Below are 21428 nucleotides of genomic sequence, written 5' to 3' on the forward strand. Positions count from 1 at the left end.
CAGCCTCCGAGGTAAACCGTACATCAAAACAATTCATACCCCGGAGAGGTTTACGCTGAAGCGCGTCAACCTCTCCAGGGACCTTTAAACCAACAGAACGCGAAACTGAAAAAACTTGTACGGGGACGACCTTAGCCTCCCCCGAAAAACTCAACAATACGATTTTGCTGTCACGGCGAGCCGCCATGACAGCTAGGGGTGTGGCAAAGCCACGCACCTATACACAAACCAAAACGAAACAAACCCAAAACACACAAACTACACTCAAACAAACTGTAAACTAATGAAGGGCCAACGTAAAAACACAATAAAGGTGTGGTCAACGAAAGGTGGAGAGCAGCCGAAAACACGTCCGCACTCCACGAGAACTGAACTGAACTCTACAGTTCAACTACAGACTTCACCGAGCATGTGAGATTGCCAGAGAAAACCTAAAGAGTGCTCAAATTAGCATGAAAGTTGGATATGACAAACGTGCGGTAGATAGATCAATTTCACCTGGAAACCAGGTATTAGTGTTTTTGCCAGTTCCTAATTCACCATTGCATGCTCGATATTTTGGCCCTTACGTTATTCACAAAAAAAGTGAGTGACACTGATTACATTGTTTTGACTCCGGACCGACGTAAATCCAAGAGATTGTGTCACATTAATATGCTTAAGAAATATTACGAGAGAAACTATAAGGATAATAGTTTCAAGATTACGTCATCAATTGTTACTTCTGAAGATGAGGTCGAAGGTCAAAATGTTCCAGAAATGTGTATTGAATTGCAAAATTCTGATGTAATGTCAAACCTTGATAAGAAGTTAGGCCATTTGTCAATTGTTCAAAGTGAGCATCTATTTTCAGATAATCCGACCAGGACTAATCTAGTGTATCACGATGTTGATGTGGGTGGTTCGAAGTCAATTAAGCAACACCCATATAGAATGAACCCTGTAAAATCTAAGCATCTGCGTGATGAAATTCAGTATATGATGTTATTGAACCTAGCGACAGTGAGTGGTCTTCCCCATGTATTTTGGTTCCCAAACCAGACGGAAGTTTTACATTTTGTACCGATTATCGGAAAGTAAACACCGGTTACACGGACCGATTCATACCCCATCCCTAGGGTGGATGATTGTATTGATAGAATTGGTAATGCACGGTTCGTACCGAAGTTTGACTTGCTGAAAGGGTACTGGGAAATACCACTCACTGATCGAGCTAAGGGGAGTGTCTGCATTCGTTACACCCGATGGGTTATTTCAATATAATGTAATGCCGTTCGTAATTGTGAACTTTATATTGATGACATTATTGTGTATAGCAACTCATGGTATGAGTATGTAACTCGTATTAGATCACTTTTTAACTCATACCAGCGTGCTGGTGTGAGCTATTGTTACAGTGCGGCGTCTATCACTCTATCCGTGAACAATTGGTAAAACCGCTTCCACTCGCACAGTGTTTCATGGAATTTCATGAAACTTGGACACAAGGACCATTGGGTATAGGGCTATCAGAGATGGTCCAAAATTTGGGGTCAAAGGTCACCTGTGGGCCGTAATGGGCCATTTTGTGGAAAACAGATTCCATGGTACAATGTTAAGGGTTTGTCACGATAGTACTATGGTAGTTTTACCTTCAGGGTGTTCATGAATTTGAGATCAAAGATCAACTAGGGGTCTTTTGTGGCCCGGGCCACGGCCCTATATTTTCAAATTGCTCCTGTTCGTACAGTGTATGGCCAATTATAATGAAACTTGGTCACAATGTTCCTCGGGATGAGAGTTAGGAGGAGTGTTCGGAAAATTGAGGTCAAATGTCATTTAGGGGGTCATCGGGGGTCATTTTTTGTAATATTTTCAAATATCTCAATCTCCTCAAGATTTTGATGGATCATATTGAAAGTTGAACTGATGATTGTTGGATTGTGTATGAATAAGGTGATGCCTAAAAATTTTTGGTCAAAAGTTGATTAATTACAATTAATCCCCATTGTTTAAGATTTTTTTAAACAAAGCTCCTTTAATTTGTCTCCCAGTCTCTGCAGTGTTTGTTTACATTTGTGGTTAAGCTCTGCAGAGGCTGTTAGTGGAATAAAAGCAGGACTGGGATTTGTTATTAACTGTTGAACTGTAAGCATGAGAGCCCTATAGCCAATCAGCACTTGCCGATTCTTAGAAGTCTTTGAGCCTGAGGTATGTGGGCAGCTTGTGAAGTTATGTCTTGTAGGGAGTGCTTGTTATGTCTGCTAAGGTAGAGGGGAGAAAGTTTTAATAGGGTAGGTCAGTGGTATTGTTTGAGATTGAGAGAGTGGGGAAAATAGGATTTAAAGGGGAAAATGGGAATTATAGCCAGTGGTGTGGCCAGGATTCTGCTAACGGAGGGGGGGGGGGATCCCTCACGGGCCCAAAATTGGTTTTGTGGGCCCTACATTTTTCAGCTCGAAAAGGTATGAGCTTCTGCACCATTGGTGCTCTAGTGTTAATGTTTCTGTGGGGGGGGGGTGTTTTTTTTTCGCTGCAGGTCGGCGGGCGTATATTGTTTTTTGGCTCGCTTGACCTGAGTTTGGTTTTTCAGAATGGGATGGTTCGGTAGTGCCGTTTGGCCGTGACGTTTTGTATCCCGCATGGCGGATCACGTAAAAAGCACTTTTTGAGAAGTTAACTGAGGTAAATCTTACTGTAAATCTTCTCAAAAGTGAGATTGCACATGCCAATGTTATTTTTCTAGGTCACGTGTGTTGGGTATGTGGGTCCAATATTTATAATAATGAGTCGAGAGAAACAGACTACGTTGGGCCAGCGGCCATGATGTATTTCGAGAGGCAGGAACGCCGAAAGTGACTTTTATACATAACAACTCTCCCGTACTAAATGAAAACAATATCTTTGTCATTATAACCTTTATGACTGTCATGCATGTGATTATGTCAACTTTTGATCTTAATTACATTCCTATCAAGATGGATGTTTATCCTAAAGTTTTAAACGTGTTTATTTTTTCTCTTATATAACATCTAACATTTGTACAGTTACTAATCAATATGATTAAATGTCTTCTAGTCTAGATATATCACCAACGCTTCCAAAGTGACAAATGATCTAAACATATACTGGACCAAAACTCAAGTACCCACTTTCAGAGTCAATATTTTCCTAGGCTTCCTGAGTCTGGCTGACCTTCTCAGTTCTACCCTTGGGCTAATCTGAACTTGTACTTCTGAACTAACTCTGTCTTGTGAATTTGACTTATTAGATTTCACCATAACTTTATTCCGACTAGAATCACAATCCAATAATGGATCTTCATCTAATCCCTTATCTGGTTTAGGCAGTGTTGGAGTTTCAATTTTAGACTCCGAATTTTGAGTATCTCCCAATACACTTGATTGATTTGGATTCAATATTCTAGTTACCCCTTGACCTTCAGTCAACTCAAACGACCTGTCTGAATCACTATCAAATGACCTGTTAGGATGTTCTTCCAGACTTGTGGATTCTGGCCTTGGGATAATCTGCTCTACATGTCTCCTCCAAATACCATTGTCTACTTTGACCTGATAGTTCAGTGGGCCTTCCCTACTTAAGATAGTACCTGGCACCCATTTTGTCTTCCCCATATAGTTTCTAAGTAGAACCAAGTCATGTCCACATAACTCTCTTGTTTGAGCTCTTTTGGCACGATAACCAGCTTGATCATATAACTGATCCGTATACGTGATATAAAGATTAGGTCTCAGATTACCCAATCTAATACGAAGTGATCTCTTTAAAAATAACATAGCAGGGGTCTCTCCCGTAACTAAATGAGATGCATTTCTATATGCCATCAAAAATCTATCCAGTTTTGCCTGGGGTGAACCACTGTCTAGTTTGGATGAACGGATGGCTTGTTTCAGAGACTGCACAAACCGTTCTGCCTGTCCGTTCGTACTTGGGTGGTATGGCGCGCTTAATTTGTGCTTTATGCCATGTGCTTTCACAAATTCCTGGAATTGACTACCGTTATCAGTCACTAAGATTTGAGGCACCATATCTACCAAAGACTGAACGCAATACTGATATTGTACGCTCTGACGTAATACTACTCATGATAAATGCCTCTGGCCGTTTCGAATAGGCATCAACAATGACCATGTAAGTTAAGCCTTCGAAGGGACCTGCGAAGTCAATATGGATTCGCTCCCATGGGTTAGATGCAGGTATCCATGGATGTAATGGAGCTAACTTAGGGTTATTTTGAACAACCTGGCAGGTTTCGCATGACGCAGCACTTTTCTCAATTTGCGCATCAATTCCTGGCCACGAAATATAACTTCGGGCCACTGATTTCATCTTAACTATCCCTATATGACCTTCATGTAGCTCACTAAGTATGGCGCCTCTACACTTGGAAGGAACAATAATACGCATACCCCACATTAACATTCCTTGTTCTAGGGTTAGTTCTTGCCTTCTATCATAGAAAGGTTTCAAGCTACCTTCCTCTTCAAATAGTTTGGTAGGCCATCCATCTAGGCCATCCATCCTCTCGTGAAAAAGGAAGGACATCTGCGTGACACACAGATACCATATCAACATTCTCCTGTAAGGTTTCTCCGCGCTCTGGCAACCTGGAAAGACAATCTGCATTTCCATTATCTTTCGTGTTGCGGTATTTGATGTCGTAATCAAATCCAGCTACAAATATAGCCCATCTTAGCATACGCTCTGCAGCTAGTGTTGGCAAATCTTTTTTAGGACCAAACAGTGCTGTAAGCGGCTTGTTGTCTGTAATTAAGGTAAATTTACGCCCATATACAAACATGTCAAATTTTGTAAGTGCAAAGATTATCCCTAATGCTTCCCTTTCCATTTGTGGATAATTTTGCTCTGCTTTAGTTACTGATCGTGACGCAAATTTAATTGGTCTTTCATCACCATTTGGATACACGTGAGATAGGACAGCGCCTACTCCTGTCGGACTTGCATCCGTGGCTACTGTGATTGGCAAAGAAGGATCAAAATGAACCAAAAACCCTGAATTGCTCAGCATCAGCTTAGAAATGCTTCTGCTGCTTCTGTAGTCCATTCAAATTTACGCCCTTTCTCTAAGAGAACTGTCAACGGTGTGAGTACCGTTGCTAGGTTAGGTAAGTACTTCCGGTAGTAGTTAAGCATACCTAAGTAACTACGCAATTGACCAATATCAGTTGGTTCTTGCATCGCATTGATCTGATCAACCTTGGCTGATACTTGTGCACCCCATGTGCATCAATCACATGACCTAAAAAATGAACACATTCTCTGAGGAAATCACATTTCTCTTCTTTTAACTTAAGAACTATCTTTGAGCCGTGTCAACACCTGATCTAAATTGCTCAAATGCTCTTCCTTTGTTCTACCTGTTACAAGTATATCATCTAAGGTAAACTTGTACACCCGGCAGGCCTTGCAAAACTTGTTCAATTGCAGACTGCCAAATAGCTGGTGCAGTTGTGATACCAACTACCAATCTGTTCTGTTGAAACAAAGTTAGAAATTGTTTAGAACTTTCATCTAACTCCATCTGATTATAGGCATGAGCTAAATCAAGTTTTGAAAATACTACACCCCCACACAGGTTTGCTAGGATATCATCCACATTAATAGCAGGTGGTGCTACTGGTTTTAGCAAGGGATTGATTGTGTTTTTATAATTTCCACATAACCTTACTGAGCCATCTTTCTTTGGCACGGCTACAATACTTGTACCCCATTCACTGTGAGACACTGGAGTGAGCACCCCGTTCTTCTGTCATCTGACTAATTCTGCTTCAACCTGGGCCTTTAATGCATAAGGAACCCTGTGCGGTTTCCTTATCACTGGTTGAGCCTCTTCTCTTAACACTATCTTAGCTTTTGCCTCTGATAGTTTACCTAAGCTATCATCAAAAAGCTCTCTGTGTTTGTCAATGACTTGTTCCAAGTCACTAACTTTAAGTACCCTGTCTGGTTTGATAGGCCTGAATAATGACTTCCAATCTAATGGTATCATGCTAAGCCACTCTCTCCCCAGCAGATAGAACTCTGTACAATCTACAACATACAACCTGAGTTTACCGTCATAATTACCATACTTAACATTGACATAAACTTTACCCGATGGGTTAACAGATTGTCCTGTAAAACTTGTGAACTGCTTATCCCCTGGTAGCAATGGGATATGTCTCAAAGATTTCTCGTAATACGATATAGGAATCATTGAAACCCCGGATCCCGTATCAATCTCCATGTTCACAATGTTTCCTTCAATCTCAATTGGCACATATATGGCACTGTTATCATTATTCATTCCCTTACCTTCACTAAGCTTAAACATAGTATAGTTATATGACCGACACACTCGCTCAATATGTCCGATCTTGCTGCATTTCGTGTTCTTGAACCAGCATTCATCCGAATTATGGTTTCTCCCACACCGAAAGCATCGCATCGTACTCGCCTTGTTAGGTCCTTGTTTACGTTGTACAGTATTTACGTTAGTCATTGGACTTGTCGAAGTCGTTTCACTCCTCATAGCCCTTGCACCCCCTAATATGCTTTCACGTGATAACGCAAATTCCACGGTTTGGTTGAACGTAAATGTGGCCTTTTCACTCACTTTTTCCATGAGCTTCAATGCTGTAGGTTCTTCCCGTAACCCACTTATAAATCTGTCCCGTAGGTTTTCATCTAGCTTGTCCCCATAGCTGCAGTTTAGGCTTAGTTGTTTCAATTGCACAACATAATCAGCTGTGGACTCACCCGGTTGTTGATCTCACCGTAGGAATTTACGTCGCTCTGCAACTACCATAGGTGTTGATTTCAAGTGCTTACGAAGTGTATTCTTTAACTCCATGTACGATTTATCCGTTGGTTTTGATGGCGCGACTAGGTTTCTGACAATTGCATAAAACCTTGCTCCCAGTGCGTGTAAAAACATAGCAATTACACGTGCGTTGTTGTCGCAGTTTGCCATGTCTAGTCCATTGGCCGTTAAGAACAGTTCAAACCGTTCAACGTAGCTGTCCCAGTCTTCCTCGCCGTCATACGTCGTATTGAACGGTGGTAAGAAAGCTTGTGTCATCTGTATGTTTGCAGACGAAAGTTGGCGTGAATCCGCCGCGGAATCCCCCTCAGCTGTCATTATTATGTTCTCCATTACTTTCTTCCTTTGAGTTCGCCGTCCTCGTCGCCAAATGTTGGGTATGTGGGTCCAATATTTATAATAATATTACGTTGGGCCAGCGGCCATGGTGTATTTCGAGAGGCAGGAACGCCGAAAGTGACTTTAATACATAACAACGTGGTTGGTCAAGGCGAGGTTAAACCCGTCAAGGCCAAGGTTGAGGTTATTGACAAATATCGAGTCCCAGCTACGAAAAAGCAATCACTGCGATTTTTAGGTATGGCTGGGTACTAAGAGATTTTGTGGGAATTTTTCCGATGTTGCTGCTCCGCTTACGAATTTATTGAGTAAGAGCACAAAGTTTGTTTGGACAGAGAGTTGTCAAAATGCTATCGATAAAATCAAGGAGTTCCCCTGTTCTCCAATTTTTTCTAAGCAGTTTACGTTAGCAACAGGCGCAAGTGATTTTGGTATAGGCGCTGTTCTCTTACAAGTTGATGATCACGGTGTCGATCACCCAGTGTGTTATTTTTATAAAAAGGTTCAATTCACATCAAAAGAATTATTCCACCATTGAGAAGGAAACGTTATCTTTGTTATTAGGACTTCAACATTTGGATGTATACTTAGGCATTACTTCATTCCCAATTATTGTGCCGACAGATCACAATCCTTTAACTTATTTGCAAAAGATGAGAAACAAGAATCAAAGATTGATTCGATGGAGGTTATTTTTGCAACAGTGTAATTTATGTATTAGGCACATTAAAGGAAAAGAAAATGTTATTCCAGATGTATTATCAAGAGCATAAACTGCATTCGAATATTTATCTTCATCAATGTGTAATTCCTTAAGAAAGGATCTTCATATGTATTAAAGCTTTGTTCTATGGACCAAACCTTTTCCTCAGGAGGGGAGAGTGTTATGTAACCCACTTATTCACCTACTCTATTACGTAGTATAAATTACCATTCGTCTTCCAATTGTTACGATTCCAGATGCGCGCACGCATTCTACATAACTGGAACTCGCCAGCAAAGTGTTTCGCAGACTTCGTGAATATTCATAGCTTACTGGAACATTCCTTCACACTCAGGGTCTATAAGCCACACACGCCCGATTGAGCGTCCTCTCCGTTCGTTCTTTTCAGAGGTTGTCGCCACACCTCTGATGGTTCCCTGGCTTCATCACTCTGCCCATTTTAAACACAGTACATATTTAACTCATACTATTATATTTATTTATATATATTTTTTATACATATTTACACTTTGTTCTACCATGTAAATAGCTTATTAAATGCTTTAAACTTACTTTCATCCTCGGGTTGTCCTTTTTATGTCACGTGATCTGTTCTCCACATTAAGTCTGAGAACGGTCGCCGTGACAGCAAAATCGTATTGTTGAGTTTTTCGGGGGAGGCTAAGGTCGTCCCCGGACAAGTTTTTTTCAGTTTTGCGTTCTGTTGGTTTAAAGGTCCCTGGAGAGGTTGACGCGCTTCAGCGTAAACCTCTCCGGGTGTGAATGTTTTTGATGTCCGAGGTGGCCATGTGTTGGAGGGAGTCGAGGGACTGAAGGTGTGGATGACAGTCCTCCATCTCCCTCTCGACATGTCTGATCAGGTTGTTGTGCGGACACTGGGGCGTTTTGGGAAAGTGACCGGCTACGAGGAGCCGGAATTCCTTCAATGTAAAGGTGTCAAGACAGGGACTAGACGAGTTACAATCGAACTCAAGTCCGATATACCCTCTACCTTGTGGGCTAATGGGCACAGGGCCCACATTGCATACCCGGGCCAGCCTCGCACTTGTTGGAGGTGTGGACTGGAAGGGCATGAGATCAGGTTGTGCCCGAACAAGCGGTGTAGCCGCTGTTTACAGGTTGGGCATATCCTGGCCGAGTGTAAACGGGTCATCTGGCCCGTTTATGCCCAGACCGCTCATACGCCGCGAGAGTGGCTACGGGCGTGGTTGAAGCGGTCCCTGTCCCGGCCTCTGACACCGTACCACCTGATGCTCCTGTCATCGCCCCAGTGTCCGACACTAGCGCCCCTGGTGGAGGCTTTGTTCCCCCTTTCGTGTCCGACCTCTCCCCTTATCGAACTTGCCGAGACTGCCAGCCTGCCCACGGAGGCAGAGCAGGACAAAACGGCGGAGATGGTACTGGCGGAGTGGCATGCGGCGCAGGATGCCGCTTGTACTGGTTCACTGTTAGCTACGTCCGCTATCGGTGATACTAGTTGGGCCCCGAGTCAACCGGCCCAAGAGACATTAAGTGGGCCAGATTCTGACTCGCCAATGGAAGACTGCACTACATCCTTATTAGTTGTTGCTAAGGAGTCCTCCGATTGGTTTGAAGAGACGAAGCAGTCCACTGATCTGATTGACTCGAGTGGCCCTTCCACCCTACCCGCAGCCGCTATACCGGACGCGATGGTCGCTAGTGGACCTCATGTTCCTGACAGGGAGGTCCACTCGATCAAGGTTGACGAGGAGCTAAGAACTCTTTTCGCTCGTAAGAAAAGGGGGAACACTGCTAGGGGCCTGAAATGACCCATATTGGGAAAACTTCGCAGGTAATGCGCAGGCCTGTTGTCTACCATCAGGATGGCGTACCCCGGATGAAGTTTTGGAGTGTGTTAGGTGTGGGCCGCACTCTGGAATGGAGCCAAAAGATTAAAATACACTGATAAATCCGTAATATTATCCGAAGGATTGAGAGGAACAGGTGCGTATTATCAATATCCAGAAAGTGAGGAATGAGCACCACACCTTTTGCAGCATTGTGTTGGCATGGCCTGATATCGCTGAACTGGTACGCGTGAAATCGATTATTGTTCGTTTATTTCATCGATGAATGAATTCAACGCGAACGCACAGCACTAGTAGGAATACAAACGTACTACATTATAAAACTGAGTTCGGTGTAAATCCAGATAGATTGATGCAACTGACACTCATTATAGTTACGTTACAAGACAGTATGTATAGGCCCCAAATTGTAGGCATGCTATAAATTGCTAGGTTTCAAAAAGTACTTTCCCGAAGGAAACTCTCCAACTTGTTCTCAGAAATTGAACACAGAAGATGGCTGAATGTCCCATTGAGGTGGTAATAAAAACAGTTTAGAATTTTGACCAAAGGTTGTGAGCATATTTGAATTTCGGGCATATTTGGGGCAATTTGCAGCATACATTTATGCTAGTTTTGCATGTAGTATTGTACACACAATGCAAAATGTACCATACAGAATGTCTAATAAGTTGAAACAAGTTCTGAAACGTTTATCTGCTTGGCAATATTTCCACCATTCTGTCAAGGTGTTGGTCTAGTGAAGAAAAAGTACTTTCCAGAGCAAGGTTGCTTAACCTCGAAAACTCAGCCTTCAACTGAAAGAATAAAATGATAAATGTAGAAAACAATATTTAGCCCCAATTTAAGTTTGCCACATGCAAAGAAGACGGCTCCCCTTTTGTCAGAGAGTAATATTATAGAAAGCCACTTCCAAGGTGAGAGTATAAATGCAACTTGTAAGTTCATTTGTCGATGGTAGTCAACTGCCAATCGCAAGCCTGGGTAAGACCACATATAGTATACAGATATAAAGTAATTTTACAGGTATCTAGTCCAGATATTAGTGAGCCCAAAAAAAAAAACAATTAAAAATTAGTAATGATAACTGACATCCATGGGTTAAGAAATATATCTACCGGCTGATTACTGATCAGATCACCCTGCTGCACCATATAAGACCACATACTTGGCTCCTCTTTGTTCTGTATTTCACCCAAATTTTATACATAAGATATAAAACATCTGGAATACTAATCACCCACTTTTACTACTCATACACTGCAGGTAATATATCATGAAAAATATAAAACGAAATGTCCAAGGATCTTCACCGGGAAGATACAAGGCGAGCCATCTTTCTACCATTTGGTTGACGGCTGGCGTCTTTAAGACCAGGTCCGGGTCAACGGTATGCATAGGTCCTCATGATCATTTTTGAAAATGTTATTCATGTCCCTTTTTGGTTCCTTGCTTAAGCAAAAGGAACCTATGCAGTCATGTTGGCGTGTGTGTGTGTGCGTCTGTGACACTTGCTTGGGTACGCTCTATCTCAATAAGGGAATGTTGGATTGAGGCCAAACGTGGACTATAGATCCGCCATATGGAGAAGGTGTGCCCTATTGTTTTTGGTGCCCACAAAGGTCACCAAAGGTCAGTTATAGTCCAAAAACCGAACATATGAAAACTGCAATAACTCCCAGTGCCAATGTGCGACAAGGTTGATATTTTGGGACAAGTTGTGAACTGGTTAGGGGAACATTTTCAAATTTAATGGTCGTGTGATCCGAGGTCACGAAAGGTCAATTAATGATAAAAATATTTTTGCGATAACTTGAGAACGAAATGTCCGTTAGGGTTGGGAGTTGCTTCAATGTTATCCAATTGTCAACCCGCATCTGGGTGACCCTTGACCTCAATTAGACCTCTGGTGACCTTTACGTGTTTTGTTGATTTTTACAGTTTTGATGCTGTTTTCAGATGTCAAAGGAACCTTCTGATCATAAATGTCAAAGTTTTTCGGTCGGAGTTAGGATGGTTGTACAGACTTGTCGTTTTGTTTTTTGGAATCAGGAGATTAAACTACATCTGAAACCAAGGTCACATTAGAAAAAATGTGCTTATTTTGAGAGGAAACGAACAAAAAAGACAATGTCTGGTTTTGATGCTAGATTTGGATATCAAAGGTATCTTCCGATCAAAAATGTCAATTGGTTGACACCCGTGTGACCTTCGTGTGCGAAGTTATACAAGGTCAAAGTTCATTTTCAGACATTTAATGCAATAACTCCCAGTTCCAAGGTGTGACACGGTTGATATTTTTTGACAAGTTGCAAATGGTATAGGGTAATATTTTCAAACTTAACGGTCATGTGATCCGAGGTCACCAAAGGTCAATAAATGTTAAAAAAGTAGAATTTTGTGGGAGAAAATGGGCAAAGAAAAAAACTCCCAGACATGTGATCCGAGGTCACCAAAGGTCAATTAATGATGAAAAACTAGTTTTTTGGCGATATCTTGAGAACGAATTGTCAGTTAGGGTTGGAAATTGCTTCAATGTAATCCAATTGTCAACCCGCATCTGGGTGACCTTGACCTCTGGTGACCTTTACTTGTTTTGGGGAATTTTAGTTTCGATGCTATTTTCAGATGTCAAAGGTACCTTCTGATCATAAATGTCAATTGGTTGACACCCGTGTGACCTTCGTGTGCGAAGTTATACAAGGTCAAAGTTAATTTTCAGACATTTAATGCAACAACTCCCAGTCCCAAGGTGTGACGTGGTTGATATTTTTGGACAAGTTGCAAATGGTGTAGGGGAATATTTTCAAACTATTTTTATAGTTTGATGCTCTAATTTAGGTCTCATCAATCAAAAATGTCAATTGGTTGACCTCCGGGTGACCTTTGTGTGTTAAGTTATATGAGGTCAAAGTTAATTTTCAGACATTTAGTGTAATAACTCCCAGTGCCAAAGTGTTACACAGTTTATATTTTGAGACAAGTTGCCAATGGTATAGGGGAGTATTTTCAAACTTAACGGTCATGTGATCCGAGGTCACCAAAGGTCAATTAATGTTAAAAAACTAGTATTTTTCGGATAACTTGAGAACGAAATGTCCGTTAGGGTTCGAAGTTGCTTCAATGTAATCCAATTGTCAACCCGCATGTAGGTGACCCTTGACCTCAATTTGACCTCTGGTGACCTTTTCGTGTTTTGTGGATTTTTACAGTTTCGATGCTATTCCAGATGTTAAAGGTACCTTCTCATCATAAATGTCAATGGGTTGGCCCCCGTTTGACCTTCGTGTGCCAAGTTATATGAGGTCAAAGTTAATTTTCAGACATTTAATGCAATAACTCCCAGTGCCAAGGTGTGACGACAAGGTTGATTTTTTTGGACAAGTTGCAAATGGTATAGGGGAATATTTTCAAACTTAAAGGTCATGTGATCCAACGTCACCAAAGGTCAGCTAATGTTAAGAAAGTAGTATTTTGGGGGGAGAAAATGGGCAAAGAAAAAATTTGCGAATTTTTACAGTCATGCTCTATTTAGGTCTCACCGATCAAAAATGTCAATTGGTTGACCTCCGGGTGACCTTTGTGTGTGAAGTTATGTGACATTTAATGCGATTAAATCTCAATGCAAAGGTGTGACATGGTTGATATTTTGGGACAAGTTGTCAATGGGGTGGTGGAACATTTTGAAACTTAAAGGTCATGTCATCTGAGGTCACCAATGTTATCACATCTGTTGACATGCTTGTAGGTTTCTTATATTTCTTACATTTTCGACGCCATATTTAGATCTCAAAAGTGCCTGTTGATCAAAATCCGATCACATTTTGTAATCACAAAAGTGTTGGCTATAGTGTTGGTTACTTTATGGGAACATGTAGGACCACAATTACTTGGACTTTTTCAGCCCATAATATTATGTGTATGTGTATGTGTATTGTCATATACCCCAAGCAAGGAACCACAGTGCCCTTGGGCTCTTCTTCTCTTTTAAATTTAACTCCATACTTGTTGAATCTTCTCCAATTGGAATGTGTGGTAAGTCATTTATTTCTTCTTTTTTTTGGGGGGGGGGGGCCAGCTTCCTAATTTTTGCTCCAAGACTACCCATCTTCAAATTTTATGCTGTTAAGCATTTCATCATAGCCATAAGAACTTCCCTTTTCAGCCAAAGGATAGGTCCTCATGGTTGCTTTTGCTACTTCAGTGCTTCAGTGCTTATGTCAAGGTGCTTCTTTCCTGCTGACAATACTTTCTATTACCATCTTCAAAAACCAGTTCAACCTCTGGCCAACACCCTTGTCTCAATTTGGCTTCTACCTACTTTATGTCATAATTTTAACTAACACTCAGTGTCACGTGAGCGAATGAACCGACAGATGTACAACTCTGATGGCACTGATCTTCAGCAATTTCAGTGCTTCTCGGCCTTTTGGCTAAGATCATGTGTAGTATCTGCTCCCTTTCGAGGGAATGGTGATGCACACCCGACGATGATCACACAGTCACAGTCCCGATGCAAGGGGACTGCGGCTGAGAGCGGATCAGTCGTTTGGTAGTTTGCTTTTCGTGTTTTTAAAGTATTTCAGTGTATATCACTTGGGCAGATGCACATGTCTCTGGTAAATCATTCGCATTGGTGAAACTGCCTTCAAGGCTGAACCTATCTTTCAAATTTTCCAACAGACTCTGGACAAAACTACCCTCAATGTGTACATTCAGCTGCAGTATACCAAGTGCACTGCATAGATATGCAGTATGACAGCTGATCTACTATACATCCACTCTTGGCTACTTGCATGGGTAGAAATTTTGCATGCAATTGTCATCCAAGTACTGCATCCTTCAACGTTTAGTAAGGCTCATGCTTTATCACAGATAATTCAAATTTAGGTTATCTCGTATTGTTCTTCATGTTAATCTACAAAGCCTTGCAACACAACCATTTCAGCTTCTCTGAAAGCGTAGGAATTTAGAGGCTAGTAATCTTTAAGATTACCTCCACAAACAATAACAGTTTGCATATATGCTAGTACAGAATGACCACTATCACTGCCAATCACAACAAACATCGTCTGTTCCCTCAAACTTGATGGTATCTGTGACTAAACCGTTCATGAGGACATAATTTCACTTGGTATTGCTGTGACAATTTTTTCTGAAAAAAAGTGACACATTTAAACCTGTCATGTTTTCTACCACAACAGATTGACCAAAATAATAGGGTCATATCAGTTAGTATGCTGCCATCAACTGGTGTCGAGTTAACAGGGATACAAGTATATTTTTCAAGTTGTTCACATTGTGTACAATTCTTTTAAAACAGTTGTGCTTAGCCTGAAACCTTATTGTACAGACTTTAAAAGAAGAGGTCCAAACATTTGGATCTCTTCCGTGTAATATTCAATGAAATGATGTTTTGGTTTAAGAGCTTTACCTTAGCCTTAACGAATAGATGTTTGTGATTATGAATTTTGGCATCAAAACTAGTGATCATTTCTTTTGTAAATCCTGGACTGTGCACTAAGTCCACAATATCTTTAAGAGAAAGTAATACATCCCAAAGCATATAATTCTCTGGTACATGTTTTCCTACCAACAAAGGAAGCAGGCGGATCAATGTCCAATTTTAAATTCACTCTGATTTCCACTAACAGTATTCTTTGACCAAGTTTGTACCAATAATTTCAGGTTGATTGACGCTGATGAAATGAGATAAAAATAATATAAACAAAACACAGTGCATTAACTTAAAATATAGATTTATTCTATATTATACCAAAAATAATCGTTGATATGTATTACATATTTGCACATTGTAATATTAAATACAGTGTTAGATGGAAAAAGTAATTTTCCATGTCCAAACTATATATTGCAGGAAATATAAAGAAATTGCATTGTTGCATTCACAAAGGTTTTACAATTTAAGGCTGCAGCATCAGGCACCCCCAAATGAATTTCACATATACCCCCATAACTTTCATGGTTGAGTGAAACCCTGTAGATTGCAACTTTATAGCTGAACAGCTGTCACCGCACTGCATTGCCCACAGGTCAAATATGTAACTCTTTCTGGCCAAAAACATGTAGAACATGTCAACAAAAGCCTGCTCATGGATTGTTCTACCCAGGGTTACATTAGACATCGAAAATGAAGGCCGCCAAGGCCCCATTTTATTGTGTGTGTTACCATGTATATTGATTATCATAAGTAACAAACACTGTTCAGTCCACATAATTAAATGAATTAGTGCTGTGTACAACTCTTTGTCAAATATATATGTGGAATACTTTAAAGCCACATAGCTGGCTGGGAAAGAAATGAAACTCCTCTCTCCAACATCAGCTAAAACAGTTCTATTGCTGCAATTAACGAGACATTTTCAGAAAGATGCGCACACAACTTTATGTGGAAAACATGTGTATTGTTTTGTGGCTCTTGAAAACCATTATCTGGGACAAAGTGCATCATTTTCTACAAAATAATGCATTAATTTTGTATACATAACACTTCTTTCCAACCTGTCCATTTGACAAGTAAAACATTGTGCAGTTGCACCTTTGGTGTATTTGTGAATGATATATGATAGCATCTTTCCCCAAACGCTTCTATACCACTGCTGCATTTACTACTTCAAGTTATTTGACAAGTAAAGCATTTTGCTCAGCATCTTTTCTTTCGTTTTCTTTAGTGACACGCTCTGCGGGATCCAAAACGTCACGACCAAACGGCACTATTCACCCATACCATTCAAACAAATGAAAACTCAAGTCAAGCGAGCCAAAAAGTAAAATACGTCCACCGGGGACCCCCAACAACCCACCCACTCAAACAATCAAAAACCACAAAAGGACGACCAGCACGCAGCGAAACGAAGCACCCCTCCTCTTCACACCAGCGTCCAAAAAAGGCAGCCCCAGATTAACGGCGAATGTCACACTTCACCGCCTCCAGGACTGCCTGCCAAGTGGCAATTTTTTTCTAAAAACTATATTACATCTATTCCTCCAAATAAGTTTTCTCCCCTTCAAAATAGCACAAACGCATATAACACGATGCAACACAGCAACAGAACAAACTGGAGGATCTACCCCATATAAAACAAAGTCCTGTTCATTGCATTTTGCTCAGCACCACTTAATAGCTGAACAGAGCCTGCGCCATATAATTCCACTGAATCCATAAATTATGTTGGCTGGAGCGTTCTCGGAGAAACCATTTCCTTACAGAAGGCTTTCATCATGTCGGATACCATGTAATTTGCTACAAACAATGGCAGAGCCCTTACAAGGAAAAACTTGTACATGACTTGTAGCATTATAACCCCATTGCCCTTTAAGACATTTCCTGTTTCAAAAGGGAAACATGAACGCGTCCCGACATTTTGACACTTTTTGCAAGATGGACTAATGAGTGGACATTGGAAGACATTGCTTTTTCGCCATAAAGCAACTGCATCTGACCTACAAAATTAAACAATTAAAGAAACTGTATTGGAATCTTCCGGACTAACTAAATGCGAGCATGGGATGGAAAATAAAAGAACCAGGGATGTAAGTGCAGCCAATAAAAAAAACCGGAAAAATATTCGGAGACCCCAGGTGAATGCCGTCCTAACACATCCTACTCCTAGCTCTGACTACTTACACACTATCGTTACTTTATGTTAGGCTAGCTTAGAAGTATTAGCGCTAACACATCCTACCCCTAGTTCTTACCAGTTACACACTATCGTTATGTTAGGCTAGCTCAAAGTTACGAATACGTCGCAGCGAACTACGGAATAAAAAACAGTCTCACATTCGAATGCGATCACAAATATCGACTTTCATATGCGTATCCCGTAGATTTCCGCCGCTCACAAATATCACAAGCGTTAATTCCAAAACTTATGTCGAGCACCAGCAGTTACGAAGATATTAATTAGCAGTCCAATCAACATGAATTAGGCAAGGTTTTTCAACGATAGAAATGAGCTATAGCGATTTGAAGTTCGCACGTACGCAACGATATTCACATGGCACAATGTTGTACAGTGCAATGCGATGATGCGAAACTGGAAATGGTATTTTGAGTGATCGATGAGTGAAAATTGAAGTTAGCTTGCTGCAACGGGCCAGGCATTTTTGCCGCGTTGTGTCTTTGATATTCGAACAATTTTTTGGAACTTTATTGGAATTAAAAAAAAAAACCCATTTCCGTAAAAATACGGAAGACTTATTGGAATTAAAAACAAAACCGGATTTCCGTAAAAATACGGAAGACTAACATCCCTGAAGAACCAGTTGTACCACTCAATGGCTTTCCAGTGTTTCCTTTTTTGGTCGTGGCATACGAGACACAAATGATGGAACCGTAATTGATATGAGGGTTTTATCAAGCCTATTGAAAACATTTGGTTCACCAATATAATACACACTGTGTTTGCTGGGCTACTGAACCAAAGTTCAGCAAGTTGTCTTGCTACACCAAGGAGAAGGCAGTGCATGAAATCAGGAGGTAAACCCCACACTAACGGAAAATTCGCCAAATTGATTACAGGTGTTGAACCTTTAACACCACGTATGATGCGACCTTCATCTAAATTTTCATTGTTAAACTTGGTGGAAGTTCATTAATCATTATATAGATTGGCCAAAGGGAGTAACTTGCAGACTTGAACACTGGCATTCCATCAAAGTGTATGTGAAGTTATTGGAAAATAATGTTCTTCAAGATTTTTATCTATGTTAGCATAAAAATTATGTTCGAAATTTCCTTCCTGTTTCTTACGTCTGATGTACCATAAGCCACATTCACTTTTATGTCCCCCCTTTCAAATATAGTCTTCATCTGATTGCTTAAGACTAGATGTAATGAAGTTACTATCTTGCATGTTTCCAATATTGCGATCTCTATGACAATGTGTGCAAGAGACTACACCTACGTTTATGCCTTGCCAGATTCTTACAAAGCTCAAACGATAACTGCAATAAAAATGCTAAATGCTAAATGACAAAAATTGCTTTTAAAGAACTTCGGAAATATATATTTTGATGCTGGTATAACAGCTCTTCCTAATATGCTATTAAAAAAATGTAGAAAGACAATGCCGCATCACAAAAGTCATGACCATCAGGATTACCTCAGCCTTTGTTACTTTTGATCCCTGGAAAAGTGGTTCATTCAGTGTCTCATCTGCCTGGAGTGCTGCGTCATCATCTGCTGGGACATCACTATCTGTCTCTGAAGAAGATGAGTGGACCTGAATCAGCACTTTCCCTTTCAACTGTTGAGTCAGCTGCTGCAGTGTTTTCAGAACAATTGCCTTCAAAAGCAGATAAAGAAACCTGAGAAATATATAAGTTTGGCAAGTCTGGCAAAGAGTACAACACTGCAAAAGCGTAATTCAAAATAGCCGCTTCAGGAATTTTTTTTTTCTGCAGCCAAGGTTTTCATTAAAGTCCAAACCCAATGATCCTTGAAGGGGGAAGAAATGTCTAAAAGCCAGTTCATGTGAAATAAGTTACATGACAGGTCCTAAGCATAACTATTGGGTCTCGACGTAATAAATATTGCACAATTCGGACCTACTAATATCCTTTTGAGTAAGTTTTCTTGCCATTTCACCATAACTGATAACGACATCATCATTAGGTCTACCATCTTCACTGGAAGTTGAACTGTTGTTTTAACAGAATCATTTGTCTACGGCCTACAGCAATATCCAAGATTCCAACTTGTCAATATTTCCTGTACATACCGAGACCAGCCTAGCCTTTTAGGCTAGTATGAGTGCAATGAAGTTCGTTTGGTACATCAAAGGGCGCCTGTACGTAAAAACTATGCATATGTTTAAGATATCTAACATTAAAAGTTAACGACTTTCCGTACCAGCGGCTAGGCTAGGATTACACGTTTAGCATTATATATACATGCATCGTATAAATGTCCAAACAATGTCAATACGACGCAACACAACCGTATTACACTTCAATAAAAGTTTACATAAGTGCTGTATTTAGAAAACTGCACGTACATGAGATAACTTCTCGAAGAAACAAGAAAATTAATAAACCCATAGCCCAGAATATTAAAAAGTAAGTTCGTAAGCAGTAACCGTATCGTAATATATTGAGGATGCTAAATTAGCGAGGTTATGAGGGGTGTAAAATAAATCTTTCCCATATTTATCAGTTATGATAAACGATTACACTTTTGTACCGCAATGATTAAAAATGTGAAATATAAACTTTTTCAAATTTTGTAACAAATATACTTATACTTATACTTTGTTGTGTGATTTGAACAGTTGGTAGGCAAAATGCCTTTCTAGTGCAAAGTGGTATGATCCGACTAAATTTGAACTTTCACATTTGTGTTGCGTTAGCGCTCAAGTTTCAAATTCCGAAACCGCAAACCACATACGCCAACAGAAGCTACGCAGAATCGCATTTGTAACCGGTTTTACCAACAATTTCCAATTGTTACCGCGGCTAAGTTTCCTCCTTTGTTATCTTGCAGTATCTTTATATTATTGACACTGTTACGTGACCAGACCACGTGGCATAAAAAGGAGAACACAAGTTTAGAGCATTAAATAACTATTTACATGGCAGAAGAAATAATAAATAGCAACATAATACATAAGTTCAGTTTCTTAATTCTTAAGATTCTTAATTTATCGTCTTTCTGGACCTGGGGGAGCCGAGGGGAGAGTTTGTGACTATCGCCGGATTGGAGTTACCTTATGTTGCTAGGCGGATAGTTTCCAGGTTTGCTATAGAAGAGTTGAAGTAGTTTGGCTGGATGTAGAGAAAGTTCAGGTAGAGCGACGAGAATCCATGTAGAGCGACGAGAGTAGTAGGTCGGAGTTCCGACCTGTGTGGGGTGGGGGGTTTGTGTGGTCGTTACATAATATTAGTTGGGGGTTTTCTGTTTGTGGTTTGGTGTTGGCTTTTTGGGGCTGGTTTGTGGAGCTTTATTGTTTTGGTTCTGTTAGCCTTTGGGTCCGTGTCCTTTTCACGTCACGTTAAACGCTATATTTTATACATTTGTGGGGTTAGTGAGAGATTTCTGTTTGTGGGTTTTCAGTTGGGTTTTGGTGGTTCTTAAACAGACTGGGATTGTTTTTGGTTTTGTTGACCTTTGGTCCGTGTCCGTTTCTTTGCACGTAAAAAGCACCGACAAAAGTATAGAGTTAAATATATACTGTGTTTCGTATGGGCACAGTAATCAAAGCCAAGGAATAATCAGAGGTTTGGCGACAACCGAATAAAATCGAATCAATCTTTGATTCTTGTTTCTCATCTTTTGTCAAAAAAAGTTAAAGGATTATGATCTGTCAGCACAATAACTGGTAATGAAGTAGTGCCTAAGTATACATCAAAATGTTAAAGTCGCTGGAGCGTTCTTCATTCCGAATGGCATTACTTTATACTGAAATAACCCATCGGGTGTAACGAATGCAGACACTCTCTTAGCTCGATCAGTGAGTGGTATTTCCCACTACGTACCGTGCATTACCAATTCCATCAATACAATCATCCACCCTATGGATGGGGTATGAATCGGTCCGTGTAACGGTGTTTACTTTCAGATAATCGGTACAAAATGTAAAACTTCCGTCTGGTTTGGAAACCAAAATATATGGGGAAGACCACTCACTGTCGTGTCGCTTGGTAAAATAATATCAGGATTCAACGAAGATGCTTAGATTTTACAGGATTCATT

At 40.4% G+C, this 21428-nt stretch overlaps 2 long non-coding RNA genes across 2 annotated transcripts in view; both read left to right on the top strand.

The window, feature by feature from the left end:
* The first annotated feature begins 2590 nt into the window (after positions 1-2590).
* On the top strand, positions 2591-8465 carry LOC139954783 (uncharacterized). Its single transcript, XR_011788180.1, has 2 exons — positions 2591-2819; positions 7265-8465. It is a non-coding gene; the product is annotated as an uncharacterized lncRNA (long non-coding RNA).
* Positions 8466-11159: 2694 nt separating this feature from the next.
* LOC139954843 (uncharacterized) overlaps positions 11160-21428 on the top strand; it is a 72239-nt gene continuing 61970 nt past the window's right edge. The window contains exon 1 of the long non-coding RNA XR_011788210.1: positions 11160-11793. This is a non-coding gene — a long non-coding RNA (uncharacterized lncRNA). The remainder of the gene's footprint in view (positions 11794-21428) is intronic.

The sequence above is a fragment of the Apostichopus japonicus genome, chromosome 17 (genome assembly GCF_037975245.1).
Source record: "Apostichopus japonicus isolate 1M-3 chromosome 17, ASM3797524v1, whole genome shotgun sequence".
Classification (NCBI taxonomy): domain Eukaryota; kingdom Metazoa; phylum Echinodermata; class Holothuroidea; order Aspidochirotida; family Stichopodidae; genus Apostichopus; species Apostichopus japonicus.